The sequence below is a fragment of the Macaca thibetana genome, chromosome 1 (genome assembly GCF_024542745.1).
Source record: "Macaca thibetana thibetana isolate TM-01 chromosome 1, ASM2454274v1, whole genome shotgun sequence".
In the NCBI taxonomy this organism is placed as follows: domain Eukaryota; kingdom Metazoa; phylum Chordata; class Mammalia; order Primates; family Cercopithecidae; genus Macaca; species Macaca thibetana.
The window spans coordinates 154,882,004-154,907,737 of NC_065578.1; the positions used below are offsets into that span (position 1 = coordinate 154,882,004).

The following is a 25,734-nucleotide window of genomic DNA, read 5'->3' on the forward strand; positions in this document are numbered from 1 at the left end:
ATCTACTTATAAAAATAAATAAATAATAATACAGGGTAAATATGATAATTTATTGGTGTGTTACCAACAATAAATGCTCTTAAAGAAGTTTGAAGGAAAGAACAAGTATGGATCAGGCAACACAGCTTAGACAGATTCTTTGTGGCTCCACAGGACAAAACTAGCAGGAACCAGTGAAAGTTACAGGATCGCAAATTTCAGCTAATTACAATGAAGGACTTTTGAAGAATTAGCTGATTTCTGCAGATACTGGAGGAAAGCCTGGATCCCCCAGTCCTGTATTGAATGAACGATTGTTCGAGATGACTGGTTAGTCTAGATTTCCTTTTCTTCTTCCTCTCTTTCTCTCTCTCTCTTTTTTCTGGCTCCCTTTCTTCATCCCTCCCTCCCTTCCTTTCTTCTGCCCCTACTGCTCTAAGAATTTCGTGCAATTGCTTTTAGGTTTTCTGTAGTGATTTATGTTGTTTTTTCGATTTATACCACTGAGGACTGTGGCCACGAGAGGGCAGTAGAGGAAGCTTAACAGAGTACTTGGACAGGAGTAAACTCGTGTGAGCTCTAATCGCGAGCAGGGACTACGCAGACCCTGCGAACTCGCTGGGGTCCAGCTTGCAGGCCCCTTCCGAAAAGCAGTGTTTAGAAGCTGCAGAGTTACTGAGACTGTGTAGCAAGGCATCAGTGGCCTTGAGGGCACCGAGGCATTGTCGTCCAGAATCCTGAAACCTCTCACCTTAGGTTATTAAAATAAGTTATCTTATCGCCACCCCTCTGATTCCCCTGGCAAAAAGATTCTCTGAATTGGATATAGAAAGCTCTTCTCCGGTCCCCAATGCCCTCATCCAAGTCGGGACTTCTCAGATGCCCAGGATCCCTATCAGGGCTGGAAGCCTGAGATTCAATTCAGAGCAAGGTTCATCTTCTCGTTGCAATAATAATAACAACTTCAAGCCTTATTTGACAGCTTGCTGGCTTTTTTTTTTTTTTTTAAATTTACAAGAAGAGGAAATTTGCTCCCACAAATTCCAAGACTCTAGTCTCAACCCCATCAGACAAGCCCCGTTCCTCCCCGCTCACCCCTCACTCAAAGATCAAGAGGGAGGTGTGCAGGATGTGCGCGGTGACAGGTGATGCGAATGGCGGGGGAGTCCCTGTCCCTACTGCCCTCACCCACTCTTCCTGTGTCCTGAGCTCCCCGCTAACCCCAACGCTCGACCTTCTATCTCCACCGGGGGCTAAACCAGCTGGGTTCGCAAGGCCCTACTCGAATTCCCGGGCCCTGGTAGCATTTTCCTTGCCCCCTTGGCTACTTAAGGTGGCCAATGGGTCCGGGCTGAGCTGGGCGCAGGACAGGCAGCGGAGCGGCCTCCGGATGCCAAACCTGCTTCTCCTTTGTTGACAGCTTGCGGAGGAGGAAGTCCGCGCGGGCGGGGGAGGGGGCACGGGGCTGGCTGTGGCGGGCGGTGCCAGCAGCGGGCGCGGCCCCAGCTCGGGCGGCCGCGGCCGGCGGGGAGGGGGTTAATGCGCGCGGCCTCTATGATAATGAGCTGCATGGTAAAATAGGGAGGCCGGCGCTCAGGGCTCCGCCGCCGCCGCCGCCGCCGCCACCGCGGGAGCCAGAGCTGCCGGGCTGAGAGGCATCCGCGCCAGACTGGAGCGGGAGGGCAGCGGAGCGCAGTTGCTGAGAATTTTTCAGCCGAGAGGGCGAGCGATCCGGAGAGAGACCCCGCGAGCTTGGGAACGGTAGGCAGCGCGAGGGCCGCAGCCGGCGGAGCAAACCTCGAAATAGATCTGGAAAGCTAGGCTCCCGGAGGAAATGGGACTGTGAACGAACCGGAGAGCAAGAAGGGAAGGAAGCGCCGGGATTGCTGATGTCAGAGGAGCCCGGAAAGTCGCGCTGGAAAAATCTGAAGAAAGCCGGGGCTCTGCTTCTTCCCCACGAGAGACACCGCCGGCCACCCCCACACGCCCCCTCGGCGCCTCCAGGTGCCCCCCGCGAGCCGGCGACAGCGCCCAGCCGGGCTGCTGCGGGGCGACGGAGGACTGAGGGGCGCGCGGAGCGGAGACCGCGGGGCGACTTCAGGAATACAGATAAGTGGCTGGTGGCTTGACGTGGATTTTAATGAATTTGGACTCCATGTGGATTTGGTCTTCTCCCTGATTCGGAGCTGCGGGCAGGGAGAGGGGCCTCGCGCCGCCCTCAGCAGCCGGCGGCCGAGGCAGACGGAGCAGGGACGGAAGGACAGACCGACGTCGCCGAGCTGGGTAAGCGGCGGCTGGGCCGGACGCTCGGAGTCGGCAGCGCCTTCAGCCTTCTCCCCACAGGCGCGCACACCCGTGGCGGCTTCTCCCGCACCCGCCTCTTTGGGGTCCCGGCCCCAGGCAACCGGGCTTGGCCGCGGCGGGCGAGTCCCCGTGTGGGCTCGGCCACTTTCGCGGGCCGGAGCGCGGCGTGCGCGCGATCTCAGGCTCACTGGAGCCGGTGCCTCCCGCCCAGGGCTTCCCGGCCGGCAGCCAGCAGGCTTCCCGGCCGCGGGCTGAGGGCGGCAGCAGCGCTCCGCGGCGCGCCTCCACCGCGCACCTGCCGGCGCTCTGCGGCTTTGGGGAGCTCGGGGCGGCAAGGCTGTCCCGAGAGCTGGAGCCCAAAGAGGGCCTCGGTGGCACCAGCGAGACAACCCAAAGCCACAGTGGCCAGCGATCGATTTGGGGGCGTTCACTCCAGTGCCAGAGTCCCTGGTGGCCGCCGGCTGTCCCTTCAGATCCGGGACTGGAGATCAGGGGAAGGGGAAAACATCATTTGCGCGGGTTCCATAAGGCTCAGGGAGAGATTCCCAGGCACTGAATGGGTCTGAGTGTTTCATCTCCCAGGACTCCCTTTGCAGTGTATCGCCCAGCAGGGGTCCAGCCCCATAGTTTGAGGACCACGCGAGTGCTGGGGGTTGAAATGGGAGTTTGCTTAGGGTCCCAGAGGCTCCTTATGAACCATTTGAGAATATTTCCTTCCATGTGCTCTTTCTTGCCCCACCCCACAAGTTAGGTAGGGATCCTGGAAAATTCTAGCCCTTTTTATCCATCCCACAGGTAGTCTCTATAATACCAATCATGGTCTAGATGCCCAGAGAGTCACCAGAAACTACCATTCTAGGTCCCCGAAAAAGTGTCCACCTGTTTGGAATGACCCTTGCCCTAGTGGGACCTACCTACTCAAACTCAGCTCTGCTCAGGAGGGATAGAAATAATGGGGGAGAGGAAGTTGGATAAGAGATTTGAGGTTCTAGGTCAGCAAGGGTCTAGAAATGAGAGCCCCAGGAGGTGGGCAATGGAAATATGAACAGGATTCCTGTAGGAATCTAAGATGTTAGAGTGACAGTGGCACATCATAGAAGGTACGCAAGGGACATGAAGGCAGGATCAGTTTGAGGGGATTGGGACTGCCAATCACAGCTTGAGGCAGTCACTTGGGGGCCCATTGGCTTGGAGGAACCCACAGAAATTTGGGGTCACATTCATTTCCTTCCATTCACGTGCCCAGTGGACAAGGCTTATGAGCGGCAGGCCAAGATGAATATCTTGGCTGGCCTGGGCTGGACACTTTGAGAGCACGAGTCAGGTTTAGCTCTCCCCTCTCCCCACACAATAGCAGTCTCCCTCCTTTGCTGGGCTTCTTTCCTAGACATTGAAACCTCACTGTTCCCTCTGGGTTGACTTTGGATTCTGGGGCCTTCTACTGAGTGACAGAGCCCCAGGAAGAGATAACCTTGGCTGGAGGAATTCAGCTATTCCTAACTGAAATGCACAACTTTTATGCAATGACCCCAGAAAGCTCCCAGAGTTTCTTGCAGCCCTCTCCCCTCTGATCTCCAGGCAAGAAAAGAGAAGAATTCATTAACTTCCCTCTCTCTTCACAGAGAACCATTTGAACTAATTACCTGGGATCTCTCCTCGGTGGTGTCCTGGGGGCTGAAGGGGCAGTGAGGAGAAAGGGTAGGGAACCAAGGAAACAGAGTGGAATCTGTGAAAATACCCTAGCGAGGTTGTTTTTCATTCCCCTTCTTCCACCCAGCATCACCACCAACCCCTCCTCATCCCGGAACTTGCCCCTGCTGCCACCAGCCAGCATTACCTAAAGGAGTTATTTCCCTCCACTCTGCAGCTGATCCTCTTCAGGGACCCGCTGATAAAGGGAGGGCAATGCAGACTGCCCTCTCTGCTCCCTCACTGTCCTCAGCAAATTGCATTAGGATGGGGGCAAATTGGCTTGCAAAGCAGTTAAATGGAAATGACATTTGGAGCGATGTGCAGGGAAGATGCTGAAGAGCAGCAGTGGTAAAGTACCAGGAGATCTCCTCTACCCAGGGACCATGAGTCTGCCAAGGAAATCCCAGCTGGTCCTTCTTTTTGACAGGGCATAAGGACAGGGGTCCCTTGAAGCCTGGAGCAGGACGGGGGGCTGGCTAGCTTTTCAGCCCAAGTCTAAATGAAGAGTATGGCAGTGTCTTACGTCCATCACCCAAAACCATGCCATTACAAGGTTGGTGGCCCCCCTTTCAGAGCTGGTCTGAATACCTACCTCTGTCTTCAGAGCACCAGGGGAGCATTTACCCTGCAACTCTCTTGACCATCAAAAGCTGCAGATGCGGTGAATGTAAAAGTTCATTCACCATCTGTTTTACTGAAGTCTGCACTTAAAATGAGGTTAAAAAGAAAGCACTCAAAGAACAGCTACCTGTTTCCTATTTACAAATACTTCTGATTACTCAGCTAATCTTTATTTCATGGGCAGGTTATAAGAAAACACAGGAGCAGGAGGCGAAACCAGTGACATGGTTAAATATACAAGGCAGCAGCTGACAGCAGCCTAAACTCACCACTTTAGGTGCTATGAAATATTTATGGTGCTGGAGTTGTCACTGTTTGGGGGTTTAATAGTTTCTATCCTACCTCATCTTCTATGATTGCCTCCCTAAGATATAGGGTTTGGTGTGGGGGAGGCAATTCCTGTCTCCAACAGCACCTCCGCACCACCACCAGCTGTCTCCCTGCATTGCCACACAGCTGTCTCCGCACACACGAACTGAGGCACAATATACTTCTGTCCATCATGGCAAATGGAGAGGCAAGGAGCGCCTAGCCGGCCCCCCACCCCCCACCCCCATTCTGATCATAAAGAGACTGCAGCATTGTGTTACAGTCTGTTAACTAGAAATAATTCAGGACTGTCCATAGGGAAACTGGTAGAAACAGGCTCTGAGGTGCTGGGAGTTTTACAGCTCATGTGCATTCCCCCCCTCAGCCCCAGTCACCACCGCCCCACCCAGGGGCAGTCTGTTATCAATTCATTATATGTGAATATTCTATTTCTACCCTTCACATATGTTCAGTTCAAACAATGATGAATGGAACCGGTTCCCTTAACAGTTTTTTCACTTCGTTACAAAGATTTCATGCCTGATTAGAGTAAATGAGGGGTGGGTGTGCATCCACTTCTTTTTTGGTCATTTCTAAAGGTGAGCCCTGTGGAGACAGAGAGAAAGGCAGTTCTTCCCAGGGTCAAACAGCTGGTCCCAAGGCGCGAGGGAGGGATGGCTGGTAAGAAGAGCATACCCCCGTCCTCCTGGGCTTAGCCCTCAGGCTCTCCTGGGCCTCATTCCCTAGCATTTAGGCATATGGAACCTCTTTATCTAGCTCCACACTGCTCCATCTGGAATTGGAGGGCAGAAATAGAGGCGAGAAAGTTCTTTGTTGGGGAGCAGGGTCCCTGCTGGGTAAGAGTGTAAGGGGAGATGAGGAAGGAAGGGTGCAGAGCTGAAAGAAATGGCTGAGGCCTGAGCAGTGCAAAAGTTCTCTGCTCCTACAGTTGGTTAACCATTAACCGCCTTCCCTGCCCCAGTTCTGTCTCCCTCTTGGGTGAAAGAATATCTCTGGGAAACTCAGAGGACCAGCAGGTGTTCCCCCATCTCCCCCCTCCTCACCCCAGCTTAACATTCGCTCTGTCTCCACTGTCCTGCCACAGCCCCAGGCTCAGCCTCTGACCCCTACTCACCTCTTCCTCACCTTCTTCCCCTGCCCTAGCATACTCTTCCTACCCACTGCCAGTTGTCCTTTTACCCAGGCATTGCCAGTTGTTTGCAGGGCAGGGTGTGTGTCAGAGACTGGGAAGCAGGCAGGGAGGTGGGGAGAAGCTACTGAAGGGAGCGACTGGCTTCACACAGGATTTGGAGCAGGAGCTCTGAGCTCAGGTGATAGACAGCTCTATAACCACTAGGATTTTCCTAAAGCTTCTCACTGTGGATCTGGCTTGTGGGTGGCTGTTTTGGCCCTTTGAGGTGAGTCCATGTGGTCCAAGTCCTTCCCAAGGCATTCCTAGCAAGTCAGACCTGGAATCCTGAACGTCAGAGGAAACCAGCAGGTGGATGGAAGATGTAGATCAAGATACAGGAGCAAAGGCACATGTGGAAAGACAGAAGTCAAGATATGGGCACAGGCGCAGATAAATGGAGAGAGGGAGGGAGACAGCAAGGGAAGATAAAGACAGAGAGACTGACAGTGTGAATGGGGGTAGACAGAGCTCAGAGCGAACATAAAGAGAAAGTGGGAAAGAGAGCCTTGCAGGCAGAAGGGGGTTTTCTGAATCTTCCCGGGCCAGGGAGGCTCTTGGCTGAACTGGGAAGCCGAAGTAGCGGGTTATCTCCACTAGAGGGGACTCTTGAAAGCCAGGCTTGGCCCAAAACAGTGGCTTTTGTGTGTGTGTGTGGTTTTTTTTTTAGAAGAAAAAAAAATATTAATAGATGAGATATATTCGAAACTTCCAGCTGTCACTTCCCAGAGACCACAACTGGTAGGGTCCTATTGCCAGGGAGACCTTTGGGCCTCTGTCTGTTTGCAGAGGATGAGAAGGCGCCTGCAGCATTAAGCAGGGGTGCATGGGTTGTGAGCAGCTCCGGAGAGGCCTGCCCCAACAGGTCACGTCTAGGGGTGGGTGGCAGGGAGGGAGTGCATTCTCAACTTAATAGGCAGTCCAATCTGCTGGCTGGCCCCCCAAAAGGCCCTTGCCAGTTCTTATCAGCAACAGAAGTTTCTGGCCCATCCCCGAAGGGCCTTTACATGCCTTCCCATCTCTCAACTCCCTAAATGCAGATTTTTGAGACTCTCAGGTGGTAGCAAAACTGCTCCTGAGACTTTTTTTTTTTTAAGACCTTTCAGGAACTGAATGCATGTCAACCTTGTATCGCTGATTTAATCTTTTTCTTCATATTCTCTGTGGGAGTCTTTCTCTGAATTAGAATTCCCCCTTTCATTTCAGCAGAGGACAATATTGAGAGACAGTGGAGTCCAGAGGCTTTTCTCATCTAAGGAGATAATAACTGCCTAAAAGGGGCATGGAAAAATATTGAAGTTTTGGGATGGGCAGGAGGCCAGAGCTTAGCAGCGTCTCTTCCGATCTGATAGCATCCCCTGATAGTTCATCTTGGTTTGCTTTAGCTCAGATGTACCTGGAGGTCAGGGCAGGGGGAAGGGAGGATACAGAAAAGAAAGAAGAAAAACAAGATAAATGTATCGTGTTATGAAAGTTTAATTCTGCTTTTCTTTGGCTAAAATTACTCTGAGAGTGAGAGATAAAAGGCAGTGGAGTTGCCCTTGGAAAGTTCAAGTTGTCTTTCAGAGGGAAGAGGAGGAGGGATCCCAGGGCTCTGAGTGAAGAGCTGGTGAATGAGCTTGTCTCCTCTGTGCCTCCCAACACACACACATTCTCTCCGAGGCTTTGAGAAGACAGAAGCTTCTGACAGAGGAACCCTAGGCCCTCCCAGCCCTCTTGGAGGAGTTGTTCTCCCAGGCTTTCTCTTGTTCTATCTAAACAGCCTCCCTCTCAACTGCAGTATAGAGGGAGAGAAGAAGGAGAGATTCTTGCCCTTTGTACTAAACCAACAGGATGACACTGAAAGCGGGAATTGGAATTCATTTAAGTTTAAATAAATAGGGATCCATCATCTCTGTGGTGCCAAGAATGTGGTACCTCCCTCCTAATACAAGGATGAAAAAGTAATAGATGCTACCTTCAGGGCATTTACAGTACATTAAGGGAGTGAAGGAAGAAATTGCATAAGCCAAGTACCCCCCAAATACCTGTAGTAAAAGGCAGAATGGCATTAACAATGTGTACTAGGGGGTCAGAGGAAGTGAGAGCAGACAGCTCCTCAAAGCCTTTGCTTTAAGTCATGGGAGATGAAGATTTCCAGGAGAGACTCAGAGGTGCTGGAGAACGTCACAGTTTCCTGTGAAGAATGATGACTATTTAATGCCCTTGCGGGCTCCAGCCTCTCACAGCTACCCCTACTTACCCGATTTTTCCCTCATTCTTCTCTGAGGATTTTAAATGGACAGCGTTGGAGTTGTTTTCTATGAGTCAACATCCTAGAGCAAGGACTCCAGGGTGCACACTCCCAAGGGTTTTCATGTTGTATTCTATGCAAATTGCATCCCTTTCTGGTACTTCTGGAGCTGGCGTGTAGAGGCCAGTGTGGTGCCTCAGGAAATAATATTACTCATCCACATTCACATTTAAGTGTCCAGAATCCTGCTATTATGCACCTACTCTTATCTGAATGAGGTTATTAAATGGAAGGACCTGAGAGGGAAGATTTGGATTTTATCCCTACACCCTGGCTGGGCAGGGGAGTCTGTCCACTCCTCGGGCTCCCTCTGCCATGTGCTTGCTATCTGGAGAAGGAGCCATTCTCTTTTAAGCTTTCTGTCCATTAAGAGGGTAGAGGGATACTAATGGAGAAAGGTTAGAAGGATGAAGATTTCAACTCAAAGAGAAGGTAGCCATTCTCTTTTAAGCTTTCTGTCCACAAAGAGGGCAGAGGGATACTAATGGAGAAAGGTTAGAAGGACGAAGATTTCAACTCAAGGATAGTCTCTAAACCTATAAAGGAAGGTCATGTTCTCCCTGCACCTTGTCTGAGGCTGGGGGAGCCACATCAGTGATGCTGTCAGGGAACAGACCCCTGCACTGGGAAGCGCAGAGCCAGGGCCATACTTAGGCTTCAAGAGGCCTGTGAAACCTTGGAGTTTCTATATCTTCAAGAATGATGTGGGTACATGTTGGTTTGTATTTCTGAAGAGAAGGAGTTCTTGCCCCCTCCACAATGTAAAGAACCACTAGATCCCAGTCTCTAGAACCTTTCCTAGCCGTCGTTTCCGCTTCTGCTCTGGTGGTGGAATGGGGCTTTGGATGAGGAGTTGTAACCCCAGTGCCTCTGAGTGGTAGAAAACTCAGTAAGTGAACAAGAGCACGCCAGGGACAGCTCAGAATGTCAGGGGAGCCTATGGATTGTGATTGCTCTGTGACTATGGGCAGGTCTTTTTACCTTTGAGCAGGGATTAGAGGGAGTGGCCGGCCAGGCAGCGTGCTCCACCCTTTAAGGGAGAGAGGGTGGAAGGTTCAGGAGCAGAGGAAAGGGTGAGTAGAAAAGCCCTGCCTTGCGGTGTAGAGGCAGGAGGACCAGCAGGCAGACAGAAGTGGCGAGAGGGGATGTTGCCGCTTTGAAGTGGTTTCCTGCTTCATAAAAGCGAAAGGCCTCGGCCGGGCTGGGTAAATATTACGTTGGCCTCTGACCTCCCACCTCCCCTGACTGCTCCCCCGGTTTCCCATTTTTTTCTCCTGAGGAACAAAAATACCTGAAGGAGAAGAGCCAATTTTTTGAATTTCACTGAGAATGGGGTTCTTAGCGGGAGCCCAGCCCAAGCCGGACAGGAAGACCCAGGCTCCTTCCCTGTCCACAGACAGGAGGCCCCGCGTGAGTCAGCAAAGCTCTCGTTCCAGGTCTCTGCTCCGTGTTTTTGGGCAGTGGTGTTTTCCAGGAGCAGGGCTGGCTGGGGATTGCACAGTGCCCTGACGACACTGACGCCACCCTCACTCCTGCTGCCTGAAACTTTCTAACAAGTCCCACCACTCTCTGTGAGATTAAAACCCAGGCTACCACGTTTTCTGTAAGACAAACACCCCACCCCCCTGAGGTTTATCTGTAAATGAACAAAATTCGAGTCTACCGCCCCACTCGGAGTGACCCCCCAGGGGGTCAAGTTCTTCAGCTTTCTTGACCCACAGACTGAGAGAGAAAGATCTGAACTGCATGGGGAGCTGGAAGCCACTCCCAGCGCCCTCCTGCAGGAGGTTTAGGCCCCACTGAGATGGTTGAGAGCAGATGGTCAGGAAGAACCCGGTGTCAAAGAGTCAAACAGGAACTAAGTGCCTGCCTTCACACTTTTAGCCCTTCCCGCTTCCTAAAGATTTCTCACCTGTTGACCAGTGCTTACCCTCCATTTGTTCCCTGGTCCCAGGAAGGAGATAAGAGGTTAGTTACGCTCTAGCGGAATTGGCTCCTGCCCCTTACCCAGCACCTTGGTTTCTCTGGCTGTATAATGGAGTGAATACTCAAGCACCCTCACTTGTCTTTGTTTCTGGAGTCAGGCCCAGGAAGAGGGTGTTAGGTAAGTTGGAAAAATGACAAGTACTGGAAACAGGGAAAATTATTCTAAATTTTGGAACAGGTATAAAAAGCAAAACCAGGGTTATTTTCCCCCTCTCTCTCCAAATTTGTTTGGAATTTTCTGAGAAAAATAAGATTTCATTTAAAGAAAATCTGTATGCTAAAGTATAAAGGGCTGACTACTTGGTGGAGATGGGAAATAGAGAAGAAAGTCAACAGTGGCCCTGCAAGGAGACTACCTTCAGGGCTTGTGGTCAACACTTAACCAGTGGGATTGGAATTTGAATTCTGACTGTGCCGCCCTTGGATTTTTAGTGCCTTCAGAGCTCTAAGAGTGGACACGAGTGACACTGTCATAGGATTGGTAGGTTGGCATTGCTATGGGAGTCAACCCTTCATGGAAGAAGAAAAGGCAGAGCTCATGGGCGTCTGGCTGCTTGGCTGCAACAGGGCTTGCATCTCTCCTGCAGAGAGAGCTCCTGGGGCAGGGACGTGGATGGAGCAGACACATCACAAAGAGCGTTAGCAGGAGTGGAGTCCAGGAGCCCAAACTGGACCCTGGGGCTCAAGGATCATGTCCTTGGTAGTACTGATCATCGGTCAAAACGTAGCAGGATGTCTGGGGAGAAGCATCAGCTGTCTTCTAGTAGGCCAAGAAGCTCCCCAAGCACCACAAGGAGACTTGTCCCTGTTGGAAGTGCAGAGTGCGGGATGGGGCCTGTGAGAGGAGAGTCCTAAACATCCCACAGCACTGTCCAAGAGCCTGCTTCAGAAAATGGGGGCAGCAAGATGCCTTGATTTCCTTTCTAAATATTATTTTTTAAGAAAGAGTTTGAATTGCAGAATAAATAGGTGTTTGGTGTAGAATACTTGGGAAATGTTTTTGAGCGTTTAATAGTAGCTTTTACCCAGGCCCTCATAGTGGATGTTAAACCCAAGTCCAAACTGGGTAAGTGCATTGCCCTGAGTCACACAGCAAGCTGCCATTCACTGCCCTCCAATTGCTAGGAGGTTTGTTTGCCCCAGCCTCACCCACCACACTCTCTTGATCTGCCCACTTAGCTACCTTTGCTCTCCAGTCTCTTGTCCCTGCACTGTGCCCAGTGACCTCCCCCATCTCTCTCTTCCTTGGTTTTGAGCAGACAGGCATCTCACGATGACGCAGTATTCCCTGTGAGAACTGACCTCTCCTCTTCTCTACCCATCTGCCGGCCCTCAGCACACACCACAGCCCTTCCATGGTGCTGGGCAGTGTGGTGTCAAAAAACTCCCCCTTTTGAATAGCTCCAACCAGCTTTCCTCCATCCACAGTAAGCCTTGATATTTGCACAGTCAATGGCTCTGGCAAGGCCAAGCTGCCCCTCCCTCCCCGAGAGGCACTGTGGGCACTGTTTGTGTTTCAGTCTCTATAGACTCAGCATTCACAACTTGAAGAGGCTGAGACAATGACCCAAGCAGCTGCCTGCAGACTGTGCTGGCTGGGAGGCGCAGAGAGCTCCAGTCTCACAAGGCTGCGAGGGAATGAGAGGCAGGGAGGGTCGGCCCAGACTGGATTTGCACATCGTGCACCTGGGAGCATTCTCGGGCAGCTGTGGCTGACCTGAAGGGAATGAGGGGTGCTGGGATCCAGAGAACCTTGTCTAGGCCACCCAGTTGACGTCCACTGCATGCCCCCAGCTTCCTTGGCCAAGTTTTCCACCAACTGTGCAGTCCCTGGGGGCCTGGAAGAAAAAGCAGGGCCCTGGGGAAGCAGCCATGTCTGGCCTGGGGATGGGAAGAGGCAACATTTGTCTGCATAGAGAAAAACAGGAAGCTTCACCTGGGAGAAGAAAGGTACATTCCTTGCAAGAAATTTTAAAGTTGGTGCAGCATAATTTCATTTGACTGAACAAGTGTTTATAGAATATCCATATACTAAGTATGGTAGCAGGGAGATAAGTCACTGTCCAGGTTCCTGAGGAGGTTTCAACCTGGAAGAGAGGGTATGCACTCAAATCATTGTCCTACAAGTCACAAATAAGTATTGCAAAAAGACAGAAAGAGCAAGATTAGTCAGAGCTATCCCAGCCTGGAAAAGGCTATCTAGGGAGGGAATGGGCTTTACAACATTTAGGGAATTCAAGCAGAGGCTAGAAGATGGCCAGGTCTCAAGAAGAGATTCCTGCATAGAGCAGAGATATCATAGCTGATAGCTGAGGGCCCCACGCATCCTAAATTGTCTAAGCTTGAGTTTCCCTGTTTGCTGCTCAGTAAATCCAAATTCGGTGGAGGAAAAGGCTCTGTTATGAAGTGGAGTGTCAGGTCCATACAGTTGAATTACAAAGTAAGTAAAGTTGGCTCTCACACCTTCAGGCCCATGGCAGTCTCCTCTGAGCAGGGTGCCAGGAAGGCTAGGCTGGGATTAGCCCTGGTCTCCTCTGGAGCCAGAATTCTCCTAATCGCGTTAAAATTAACACTCCCTCTACAAGCAGGAGCAGACCCCTCTGAACCGAGATTTGGTCAATTCTCTGCTTGCACAGCTCTAACTTCTAATCATTGTCATAAACAGGATGGAAGCAGCTGCTCACTCCAGTCTATTATCAGCTTGGTTGGAGACAGAGAAATTTAAATGACAGTAAGATGCTTAGCAAAGAAACGAAAGTCAGTGTTAAAAATAAAGAAAACAAGACAGCTTGTTTCATCGAAATAGAAGGGTTATTAAACAGCCCTGAATTAATCAGTGATCTGCCACTGTCGGGAATTGAAGAGCAGCAAGGCCAGGGCTGAGAGCTGGGAGGAGATGGGTAAGGAGAGGAGTCTAAGGCAGATAAGAGGCTCCTGCTTTCTTGGGCTGGCTGTAGGGACTGTAGAGGTGGTTGGTCTTCAGAGGGGTTGCTGGCAGTTAGCATTCTTTCCCACAATAAAGGGCCGGCTGGGGAGAGGGAGACTGGCACAGTGGTCTCTCCTTACAGATTTGTGCTTTTGGATCCTTTCCATCTGCCACCACCTGTGCAAGCCCCTGGCCATGTCCAGGCCTCAGCCCCTCCCCAGCCTTCCTTCCCTCCCGCCAGAACTGGGCAAGAGCCAAATGGCATTCAGTGGATGGCCAGCAGCTCCCAGCCCCAGAAATTTTCCTCTAATCATTCACGGGGGGTCCCCAAGAATTCAACTCTGAGTCACAGCTCCTTAGTCCCCACCTCCATTCGCAAAGAGTAGTAACAGGATATCCTCAACTACGGGCAGAGTATTGCTTATGTGCAGGCAGAGAGTGTCCTCTTGAGTAAGTGATCTCTTCCAAGATATATCAGTTGGTGACATCTGCAACACCAGGCAGCAGAGAAGCCAAGTGACATGTTTAACTCCAAGACCCCCCAAGTCCAAGTCCCATTTTCACATCTGGTGCCTTTGCCAAAATATTCAACCTCAAATACACCTAAGTCCTCTCACCTGTAAACTGGTGATGCGGATGCTGCTCTCAACCTCACCGGCTTGAGTAAGGGGTACATTAGTGGGATGATGCATGTGAAATTTTTAGGAAATTGTAAAATCACTGCACAAATACATGTTCATATTACAGTGGGGTCCCTTGCAGACTCAGAACCAAACGTCAGAAGAAAGGTTTTCCAGAGGGCATGGAATGCATCTGGGAGGAGAGCAGACAGACGTGCTCACACCTTCGCAGGGGTGTGGAGGGGAGGGCGGGTGGCCAGGCACATCTGCGTGCACATGTGCCTTCATCCAGTGTGGAACATGTTGGATCTTGAGTCAATCACTCTAGGAGCATTTTCTTTGCTCCTTGACCTCCACATTCTTTCCCCTCACCCCTCCCTCCCGCTTCCCTCCTGGGTCCCTCCTGGCTGTTTACCCTTTTCCCGGCTTCTCTCTCACACCCCATTCATCATCCAGGGCCAGATTCTCACTCAGGGAGCTCTTTTCATCTCCTGCCCTAGGTCCTCCCTCCCCGGCCTGCCATTCCCACCCTGCTCCCTGTCAGCACATTCCTCTCCTTGTCTCAGCCTCTCTGAAAACTGCACCCTTCGCTCTCCTTCACAGCGGGCTGAGGGATCCGAGAGGGGTCTGGGGCTGGGCTGATAGCGCCTCGAGGGTCTCAAATGTCTACTTCCTGTGCTCCTTCACCAAGTAGCTGATGCCACTCAAGGTGCTTAAGTGTCCTTCAGGCCAAGTGTCTGGACCTCTTGGCACAGAAAAGACCTTTAAGTGGTCAAACCTCTTCCCAGAGTTCCAGCCACCCCTCAGTTTCCGCATGCCCCTTTAATCCAGCTCCATGGCACTCCCCTTGCTTGGTGTGTATGAGTGTGAGAATGCCTGTTATTTAGGAGAGGCTGTCTGACAGCTAAGGATCTCTACTGCAAGAGCTGGGAGTCTCAGACAAAGAGAGAAAAATAATAGAAACTGCAGGTGGGAAGATACAGGGTGGGGACATAGCCTGCTTAAGAAGCTTCCTCCTGAAAAGGAGTTAGAGCTTTTTTATTGGAAGGCTGGCTGTTGGTTCAGAAAAGCACTAGAGAGAAAGAGAGGCAGGGAAAGACAAGGAAGGAAGAGGAACTTCAGCCTGTGTACCAAGGCGGACCTGTATGGGAAAGGCCCAGAGAATGCGGGGCCCCAGCCAAAGGAGCTGGTATCTCAGCATCTTCTCCTCCTCCTCAGGACCGGTTTTCCTCTTTCCTCCTCTACGCCCTTCTGTGCTGCCACAGGTGGCTGGACAAACCAGCAAGAGCAACACAAGTTGTCCTAAATCAGCTGAGGGCCATGAGAGGAGGGGTGGCCTGGAAGTCATGGGACCACTGATAGAACTGGTGGGAATGGCTACTCAAGACCTCAGGTTAGCATGGGGAGAAGGTGGGACTAGCAGCACCCTGTTTGTTTCTTCCAAGAGGACTGAGTCTCGGCAGGCAGGTGCTGGGTCACCACATTCTACTGCACAATGATCACTGCTCTCTTGAGCTAAAACAGAACCCTCAGAGTTTGTCACCATCATACAAGGCAGCCCAGGAGATGATGTCCTTGTACAGTGTTTCTCCAAAAACAGAAACAAGAGTAACTGGTGTTTACTTAAAGCACTAGAGTTTACAAAACAATTTCACATCCATTATCTCATTGATTCTCACCATAGCCCTGTGAGGTGTCATTTTACAGCTGAGGAAAGTGAGGCTCCAAAAGGTTAAATAACATGTTCAAGGTCACTGAATTCGGAAGTGACAGAATGAGGCTTGAGCCCAGGTCCCTCTCCAAAGGCCAAGGTCTTTTCTTTGCACCATCCAGCACTGTGAGCTTGACCTCCTTGTTGAAGACCCTGTTCTGGAACCTTCCAAAGGGACTTCCCCCACCCCACTCTGTTGATCACTTTATATTGTGAATTTTTCATTTTTTATTATTTTATGCTTCTTATGTGATCCATGATATTATATGGTTAGCGACTCTGGAGTGCTCTTGCAAAGACTCTTCCTGCACAGGTCTGGATTATACATTCTTCAAAGACAGAGCTGGTATTTTCCCATTCTTCTCCATCTTTCTTCCCACCTCACCCATCTAGCCTCACCCAGTGTGTTCAAGACAAATAATAGCCAGGATCCTTCCTAAATCATTCACCTCCTTCTTCACTACCTCCTGAAGATCAGTCATGACAGATCCCTGAGCCAAGTGTATTAGTCCAAATCATTTCTTGAGGACGACTAGCAGGGACAGTGTCCATTGAGGGAAAGCAAATGAGCACCTGGGTCCCGCCTCTCGCTGCTCTCGACAATTCAGGCTGAGCACAATATGGAGTGAAAGTTATCATGCTAGCCCTGCACGGATACCAAGAAGCATGAGATACTGTTCTTGCCTTCAAAGGGCTTCTACTTCAATGGGGAGATAGGAAATAGTCACATAAAAAAGACAGCCAATGCTGCAATGTAGTGTGTGCTAGAATCAGTGTGTGCCCAAACCAGCAGTTTTTAATCGAGTTTAGAGGAGAGAAAAGAGATTGGAGGTGGAGAGGCCCTAGAGGGTTTATGAGGCTTTGAAGGATGGGCTGGGTATGGATAGGCAAAGAAGGGAGTGGAAACAAGCATTCCAGGGCAGGTTGTTTTGGGGACTCAACAGACCAGCCAGTTTGTTGGGAGAGGAGTCACTCTGGGAGAGGTGGGCAGTGAGGTTCGAGAAAGAAGAGCCAGCTGGGGAAGGACTTGAACTTGGGTGCTTAGCAGTGCTGAGTCTATCTGGGCAACAGCAAGGAGCCATAGAAGGTGTTTCCATAGGTGAATTTCACACTTTGACCATGTGCGTGGCAAAGTTAGACAGTGGGTCTGAGGCGCAAGAAATGAGGCAGCACAAGGCACAAATTGCAGATATGTGGCTGGATCTTGGCTGCCAATGGGTTTCACCAGGGTCCGTCTCAGAGGAAGGCCTGGATGGTGACAATGTGACTGTCTTAGAAGCATTATTTTCAGGGAGGCAGCATGGGGATTCCTGGTGAAGAGCCCTGCCTTTTGAACTTTTGGGAACCCTAGCTTCTGGAAATGAGCAGTGCTAAAAAGTGCACATCATCTGGCACTAATGGTCACTGTCCCTGAGATAGAGATGAAGCATCACGGATTGGGAGTCATCCTTGTCCCTAGAGAGCTTCAGTGGCCAGCCATGTGAGGCCACTGGAAGTAGAAAGGAAAGTCTGTAAAAGAAAGCAGGAAGTTCTCTCACCTGGGTCTTCTGGGAGCCATTAACATTTTTCTTCAAGAAGAAAAAGATGTGGACAGCTTCAAAGGAGAGTATGTGGGATTTTAGGGTCAGTTGAGATGAATGCCTAGTGCTTTGTTCTGGTTTTTTCTTACTCCATCATTGTTCCTCCTTTTCCCTCCCAGTAGTGTAAATTAGAGCAGTGTCATTATTTTTGAAAACGTTATGTTTAATGGCAGCATAATATGCCATTATATGGAGTAACTGTAATTTATTTAGCCTTTTAGTTGAGTACTTTTTAAGCTTGCTCTCCTGCCCCATCTCAACCTCAAAGAGTCCCTGGCTCTCCCTTGTACAGTGAAGATTACATGAGAGACATTTCCAGGCTGTTTGAAAATATCATTTGGAATTGCTCTGAAAGGTGGCTGCCAAGCTAGCAAGCCTCTTGCCACCCCTGGATTCCACCTGGTGCGTGATAACCATGACTCCTGTGTGCCCTACCCCAGCACTGCCTGGTTACCAAAATAAAGGATCAGCTCGGCGTAGACATAAATGGAACTGTGGAGCCCCAAGTTTTGACCTTTAACATAAAGTACTTGCCAAATCTTACTAAACATTCTGGTGAGTTCTTCCAGACCAGTGATAAGAAGGTTTGGCTGAAAAATAAGCCTTAAGAATCTAGGCAGTGTAGAGTAGTAGGGAAAGCATGGGCCTCAGCAATCTTGGCTTCCTAGCTGATACTCGTCAAGTTAGGCTTCCTGAGATTCCATTTCTTCATCTGTGAAATGGGGATAGTCATGCCCATCTTGCAAGGTAATCACACAACTATGGATAGCATATACAGGGCATGTAGCATAGTGTGCCATGTAGCAGGTGGTTAATAAAGGATAATAATAGTAACTTCTCTTCATTGTTTTCTTCCAGAAAATAAATGAGAGTTGCTAGTAATTTGCTACTTGTGGTCATTAGAGTATGAGGTCTCCTAACGTGAATCTTGACTTGGCTTAGCAAAGCCATATGCCTACTTTTATTTCCTTTTCCTGCCTTTGGAAGGAGCCTGAGAATTCCTTTTTCTGTCCTTTAATCCCGTAATGTCTACCAGAACAGCAACTCAACTGATAAGGTGGTTTAAATAGGGTCCTGTTAGAATCAGGGAAGAGGTGGGATGACCTTCCTTGGACTCCCTTAGCACAGAAGGCAGGAGTGCTCCCACGGCCTGCTTCTCATAGCATCAGAACTCTGCTAATTTGGAGAAATTTTTTCTGACCCAGTGGGGAGGTGGCCATGGCAAAAGAGGGCTCCTTCCTGACCCTCCCCCAAAGGGGGTTGAAGAGGACAGAGCCTAAGGAAGGGGGAGCAGGGGATGGGGTGGCAGGGAGGGCAGCTGCTTGAAATTGATTGCCCTTGTAGTTTAGTTTATACCATGCGGCTCTCTCAGCTCTGCCCGGGTGGCGACCTTTAGATAATAAAGGGAATTCTGGGAGATTTCTGACAGGCCCATGACATATGGGGCAGGTCTGCAGGGTCAGGCGGTGTATCTCCCTGCTCCCGGCCCCAGGGTAATGAATCTTGTTTTGACTTTGCAAAGCCAGCTCAGCCAGTGTCCCAGAAAGAAACAGAGCCCCCGCCAGCCCCTCAGATGAGTGCACATCTTGGAACCCTTCATAATTCAGGGATACAACTCCAAACTTTTATAGCCTGTGAGTGGAGAGGACAAACACTGCCTGTTTTGCTAAGGCCCTGGGAGAGCTGGTGTGGTTTCCAGGGCTCGATCAGAGCCTACTGGGAGACCTGGGGAAAAATAAAACCACAGAAATCTCTCCCTGACGTTAAAAGCAGTGGTCCCAGGACAGGGCCTGTGCCTGGAGGAGGAGCCGGGGTGGGAGAAGGGGAGATCTCTCCTTGGGGTCTGGTAAGTGGTAGATTCACTCTTCTGGGTAGGAAAAGCAAAAAGAAAAAAGAAAAAAAAAAGGGCAGGGTCCACCCTGCAGGAAAAGCAGAAATCAGCACATCCTAATTCTCATCCCCAAGCTCTCAGGGGCAGAGCAAGTGAGTTCTCTGGGCTACTGTTTTCTGGGCTGGGTGAAGGCAGCAGGAGTCAGCAGCTCCTGACTGTTGATACCCCCCCATCTCTGCAAATCTGCATGTGCATGCACACCCACACCCCTCTTCTTTAAAAGAACAATTCCTGAACCATGAAGTTTGATTGCCTTTCTCCTCCCTGCTGTATTAGTTTGCCAGGGTTGCTGTAACAAAGTATCACAGACCAGGTGGCTTAAGCAACAGAAATTCATTTTCTCCAGGTTCGGAAACTGGGAAGTCAGAGATGAGGATATGAGGATGTCGGCAGAGTTGATTCCTTCTGATGGCTGTGAGGGAAGGAGCTGTTCCAGCCCTCTCTTCTGAGCTTGTAGATGGTCAGATGAGGATGTGGATGTCTCTTTACATCAGCTGGCCTCTGTGGGTGTCTGTCTCAGGCTCCACATTTCCCCCTTTTTATAAGGACACCAGATCATACTGAATTAGAACCTACCCTAGTGACCTCATCTTAACCTGATTACCTCTATAGAGACCCTGTCTCAGGGACGGGTGCTGTGGCTCATGCCTGTAATCCCAGCACTTTGGGAGGCCAAGGCTAGAGGATCGCTTGAGCCCAGGAGTTCAAGACCAGCCTGGCCAGCATGGTGAAACCTCATCTCTACAAAAAAAAAAAAAATTAAAAATTAACCAGGCATAGCCATGTGCCTGTGGCCCCACAGATCCCTGTGGTTCCTAACGCTGATGTGGGAGGATGGTTTGAGTCTGGGAGGTGGAGGCTGCAGGGAGCTGAGATCGTGCCACTGCACTCCAGCCTGGGAGACAGAGCGAGACCCCGTCTAAAAAACCCAAACCAAAACAATAGTAACAAAATATGCTGTCTCAAATAAGAACACATTTTGAGGTACTTAGGGTTAGGCTTCAACACAGGAATTTTCAGGGGACACAATTCAGCCTTTAACTCAATCCCCTGCTTTCTTGCTAATACCCAGCCCCTGCACTTGTGCCTCGTTACCCTGCCTCTGTCCCCCATTGCAGAGATGGATGGTCCCTCACTGTCACGCACGTATGTAAGATCCAAGGGCCTTGTCCAAAGCTGAGAGCCACACACAGCTCCCTTCTCACAGTCCCTGCTGCCTCACCGCCTCAAGTATGGGTTCTTTCCTCTTTACTGATTGGGACTGTGAGAGCGTGCCCAAATTTCCATCTCTTACTCCTTGGTTATTGGAGTGTGGACGTAGTTTATCCCACCTGTGAAAGGAATCGCGTCTATGAAGACAAACAGGAGATCCACCTTCTTATAGTAAGAGAGGGTGACTGGGTAGAAATTGTCACCCAAATTTGTCTTGACACCTCCTCGAGGGGCCATACTGCCATCTGTGTCACCTTCTCGGAGAAGGCTGCCAAGGGTGCATGCAGGCAGAGATCTGTTTTCCTCCACTCTCTCCTCTCACCTTCCTTCTCCACTCTGGGGCATGGTATAGCCACTTCGCTTCACATAACCGCACAGAGTCTAGGGAAAAAATGACATTCGATTAATGAAGCAAATGCAGCTGGTACAGAAGTGACATCTAAATTGTTCCTTTGGTCCCGTTATTTTCCGTAGGAAATTCTTTCTCTCCTCACCCCCCTCCCCCTTTTCCCTTTAAATCGCGTGCATAAAATACGCTAATAACAATCTTCAGTGTCTGTGCATGAGTGACAGCTGAAATAAGAAAAAGACTAATCGTACCTCCTGCAGCCCTGTCACATGGAGATTAAATGAGTCTCTCCCCACCCTCTCCCTGTTCCCCATCCCCTCGCCCCCACTCTCTCCTCTCTTGGTTCTCAATGAGAATCATGGGCATTTGAATAATAATATTATAGACGCCATCAGGGTGACAGTGGGGAAAAAATCAGCTCAAACCCATGATTATTCCTTCACTCTAATAATTATTTAAATACCAGATAACTCCTTTCACTCTAATTGAGGCCTTTCAGCCGTCGGCATTACCCGGGGCTTTCGCGTTCGCCCTCTCGCTCACCTTGTGCTACCCAACGTGCCTGGACTACCTCTAAGGTCGGTGTTAGGCAGAGCGACGCTTAGAATGCTTGCACATACAGCTGCACAAGGATATGAAGACAAGTCCTTGAGTAGCATTCCACCCACAGGGACAAGATGGGGCCTCAGACTCTCACATTTAGACAATTTTATTCTCATAGAAATTTTGAACCAAAAGGAGCCTTCTGAGACCATTGGGACCAATTCCCTGCCTCTAGGTAAACTTATTCCTAGGCAGCTTCCAGGAAAATTCGACATCAGAAAATTTCACAATCTCCTTGGCAGGATGCTCTTGAGATCCTCTCTAGACAGAATGTCCCCCTTAATATCTAACTTTAGTCCCTTCTGCTGTAGCTCTAACTCTTTGGGAAGAAGGAGCTTTCTGTGCATAGACTAAATCTGACCTGTCCATGGGGTTGTGGCACAGGACACCATAGCTCCCAAGTTGCAGCCTAGGTGATGGTCCTCAGTGTGACATTTGCCTGGGCCTGCCTGGGCCTAGAGGAGGACAGAAGCAATCATTCTCCCCAAGGGGGAAAGGAGCCATTCAGTCATGTGTCTTTCATTCGTTCTGCCCCTTAATCTGCCCCTCTTTGAATCTGCCCTGAGCACCACCTCGTTGTCCAGGCCCAATGCCACACTCACTTCTGCATATCATGGGGCTACCATCAAAGGCATCTACTTTCCCCAAAACAGGACAGCCTGAAGGCAAAATGTAACTAACTCCCAGGACCCTTCCACCTGCAACAGAGGAAGCGCCTGTCTTTTTGTCATGAGGTCTGGGTTGTGACTGCAGCCTGTTTCTGACTCATTTTGAGTCAGCCTGGTCAATTTGTTTCCTTTCTGTGGGCTGTGGTGTCTTTCATATTAAAAAAAAAAAAAACTAGTGAGTTGGAATAATCTTATAATCTCCCTCAGCATTCATCCAAAGTTCCTGCTTTAAAGGCACTACTCATTAGAAGGAAGAGCTGAAGGAGAAGACGGACTCCTCTCCACCATGGGAAAGGAAGGAGGCTAAGTGACTTCCATGAACAGCTGCTAACTTCCCTGAATTCACAGCCCTCATTTTCATGCTCATCTTTTCCCTACCACCATCTGGCTCCTCAGGGTGCGTGAGCCCCCTAGTAGGTGCAGCAGTAATAGTAGGCACCCTTTGCTGTTATTGTTATGAAAACTATCAGCTCCAGGATGGTGCTGGAGGTGATGATGATGTTGATGACAGGGTTGTTAGGAATGAAGTTAGTGGCAATGGTGGAGCTACAGATGGGCCCACAGGTATGAGACCTACTAACATGAACTTTGACTCAATTTAGCAAAATCGTATTTCGAATCTAAATTCTCTTTCCACCAGCTCCTTTTGCTATAAGGGGAAGCCAAGTGGAAACATAGAGCCATGTGCACCCAGATCTCCTGAAAGGAGCAACAGGAGAGGGTAGCAGGGAGGAGAGAATCCTCCGCTGAGCTGAACTGGAAACGCCTGGTTGTCATTTCTTCCCTGCTTTGCCACTGACGCCTGCAGCAGCTGATCAGGAAGGTATCAGATGCCTTCACTAGCTGTCACTAACACCTGCCTCCTGAATCCTGATCGGGGAGATGGTGTCATCAGGCCCTCCACATAAAATATTCAGTGGCACTTGCTTCCCAAAGAGGCAAGCGTGGCCTCTCCTTGGCATCAGGAACACTCCGAGTTACATGTCCTGGGAGACTCTGTTGTTTGGGCAAGAGTCCCAGAGCAGCATTCCCTGGCTTGAGACTTGGAGTAGGAGAGAGGGAAACTGGTAGAACAGAGACTAGGCAACTTTTGGCTCTTGAGAATGCATGTGACAAGTGACTTCATGCACTAGACAGAGAGGGATGTGACAGAAAGAAGAAAGCATCATTATTAAGAGAAAACTCCTGAGGTTGACACTAGCAGAAAATTGGGGATAGGAGGAAGTGCTACTGGGTATGCAAAGTCATAGGCATGTTTGTTTACCAGTGTCTACCAAACTGAGGATGGGAAATTCATTCTAAGACAGATGGGATGGATGGAGGTGAGGAGCTGGAAATAATGACAAATAAATTGCTAATAACAAAGGCTAATGTATCTTGAACACTTAAGATGGCCAGGAACTGTTCTAAGTGCTTGATATGTATTAACTGATTTCATTGTAATAATACTATGAGGTAGCTACTAGTACTAACCCTGTTTTATATGGATAGTTAGATAACATCATAGAATGGCTAAGTACCTTGACCAAGTATACACAGCTATAGGCTCCATTTGTATCCAGGCACCTAAGTTCAGAGCTCATGCATTTAACTATTATATCACACTGCCTCTCACCAGAGGCACAAAGGTGGGCTCCCTCCCTCCTTACTCAGAATGTGGATAGGAAGCCTGATCTTTGCCCACTGGGCTCTGCTTGGAACAGCTACTTAGTCACATCAATTTGGCATAGAAACATGAAGGCTCTCAACGTGCCCTTGAAGTCAGCTGTCTTTATGAAGGCCACACTCCCAAGGTGGGGTGCAAACCTCCTTTCACTGCAGGAGACTGTGCCTCCTCTTGACTCCAGTGTCCAATGACAGCTGTTCCCAGGTGGGCGGTCCCTGAGCCCTGTGAGATGAATTCACTTGACTGGTTACCAGGAGCGGCTTATCCCGAAGCAGATGCTGATTGAGGGTGAGAGGAAAATAGCCCAGCTGGAGTGGTCTGTTTAGAACTCCTGGCCTGAAAAATAAAAAATTAAAAATTAAAAAAGCTCCTGGCCTAATCAACATCTCCAGGTTGGAGTGAAAAACCTCAGTTGCTATTGGAATCACAGACTCTGGGAACTGAAGGAACCAAGCTTCAAGGTAGCATTTTATCTGAAAAAAGAAATCTTATAGGTTGACTCATTCAAGTACCTTTTGTTTTAAGATCAAAAAATAGGCTCATGGAAATGCGAGACTGGTCTAAAGTGAGTGACACTATAATTCATGAGTCACACAGGCAGAATGTGAACCCAGGGTTCCTGAGACTCCCACCTTTCTTCCTGCCCTGTGACCTCATGCCTTATAGACATCAGGAAAGTTTTTTCATTCTCAGTCTAACTCTCAGGATCCTGTGTTTCCACCAGCCTTCCTGCAGTCTGCAGAGAGGCTACATTGGGACTTGTGCAGTAGTATGATGAGAAGATCACCTTGGATCTATTTCTTTCCGCTTGCCACATACTTCCAGACTTCCCAGCTCTGTCACTGGGTCGGGGAGGCCTAGAGATCAAAGGCCCACCCACAATGTTCATCTCATTGTGAATGGGACAGGAAGAATATAAGCAAAAAGAGAAGTCAAGAGCTATGGCGGGATTTCTGAAGTGCCATCTCCTGTGGAGTCTTCAAAGATAATAACAGGCCAGGTGCGGGGGCTCACACCTGTAATCTGAGCACTTTGGGAGGCCGAGGTGGGTGGATCATGAGGTCAGGAGATTGAGAGCAGTGTGACCAACATGGTGAAACCCTGTCTCTACTAAACACACACACACACACACACACACACACACACACACACAAAATTAGCCAGGCATGGTAGCGCATGCCTGTAGTCCCATCTACTCTGGAGGCTGAGGCAGGAGAATCTCTTGAACCAGGGAGGCGGAGGCCTCAATGAGCCGAGATCACGCCACTGCACTCCAGCCTGGGCGATAGAGCAAGACTCCGTCTCAATAGTAATAATAATAATAATAATAACAAAAACTAACACAAGTTAAGTGCTCACTGTCTGCCTGCAACCATGCTAAGAGGTTGGTCTCTATATTGTCTCATTTACTGTCATGACAACTTGAAAGGTACATACTGTAGTTATTCCCATTCTACCAGAAAGGGACATGAGACTTAACTTGCCCCGAATCCCAAATTTGTTGCCGAATTCTGTCTAACAACAACATAAGCCACTCACTATTCAAACTGTGTCTTGGGAGGGTACCAAGCAGGGAGGTGAGGTGGCTAATCTTAACTGTATACCATGTCCTTCCATGTTCTCTCTGCTACCAGGACCCCCTTCCTTCCCTCGCGGCTCCTCGAGGAGGAACTGCTCTCCACCTGGAACCCAAAGAGCTTTTCTTCCCAGAGACAAGGGTGTGCAGAGAATAGCCTCTTGCAATTCCCCGTCCAGCTGGAGAATTTAAGGATTCTGTTATTTCCTTTCCACAGCTCCTCTTCAGGAATTCACGTCCTGCTACCGGCCTCAGGACATAGCTAAAAATAACCTCTGGTTTCCAAACTGAAAGCTCTGTCTGTTGGGAGGCTTTGCCGGTGTGCGCCTGGGGCCGGAAGGGCTGTGTCAGAGTAACTGAGGTCAGCCTGAATCGCATGCTTCTGTCGCTTTCCCCTTTCCAAGGAAGCCCAGGGCCTCATGAGTCACCCCGAACACTCCAGGGGAGTCAGGTTGGAGGAGGGAGTCACGTGGGACCTACTGTGGCACCATGGTGGCTGCCAGGCCGAGGATGCAGAACTGAACAAGAGTAAGGGTCATTCCTAAAGAAACTCTAGGGG

General features: G+C 49.8%; 1 protein-coding gene across 1 annotated transcript in view; it reads left to right on the top strand.

Moving 5' to 3' along the window:
* The first annotated feature begins 1,535 nt into the window (after positions 1-1,535).
* PLXNA2 (plexin A2) overlaps positions 1,536-25,734 on the top strand; it is a 222,696-nt gene continuing 198,497 nt past the window's right edge. Inside the window, exon 1 of the mRNA XM_050781525.1 lies at positions 1,536-2,262. The gene's annotated coding sequence lies outside the window, so the exon portion shown is untranslated. The remainder of the gene's footprint in view (positions 2,263-25,734) is intronic.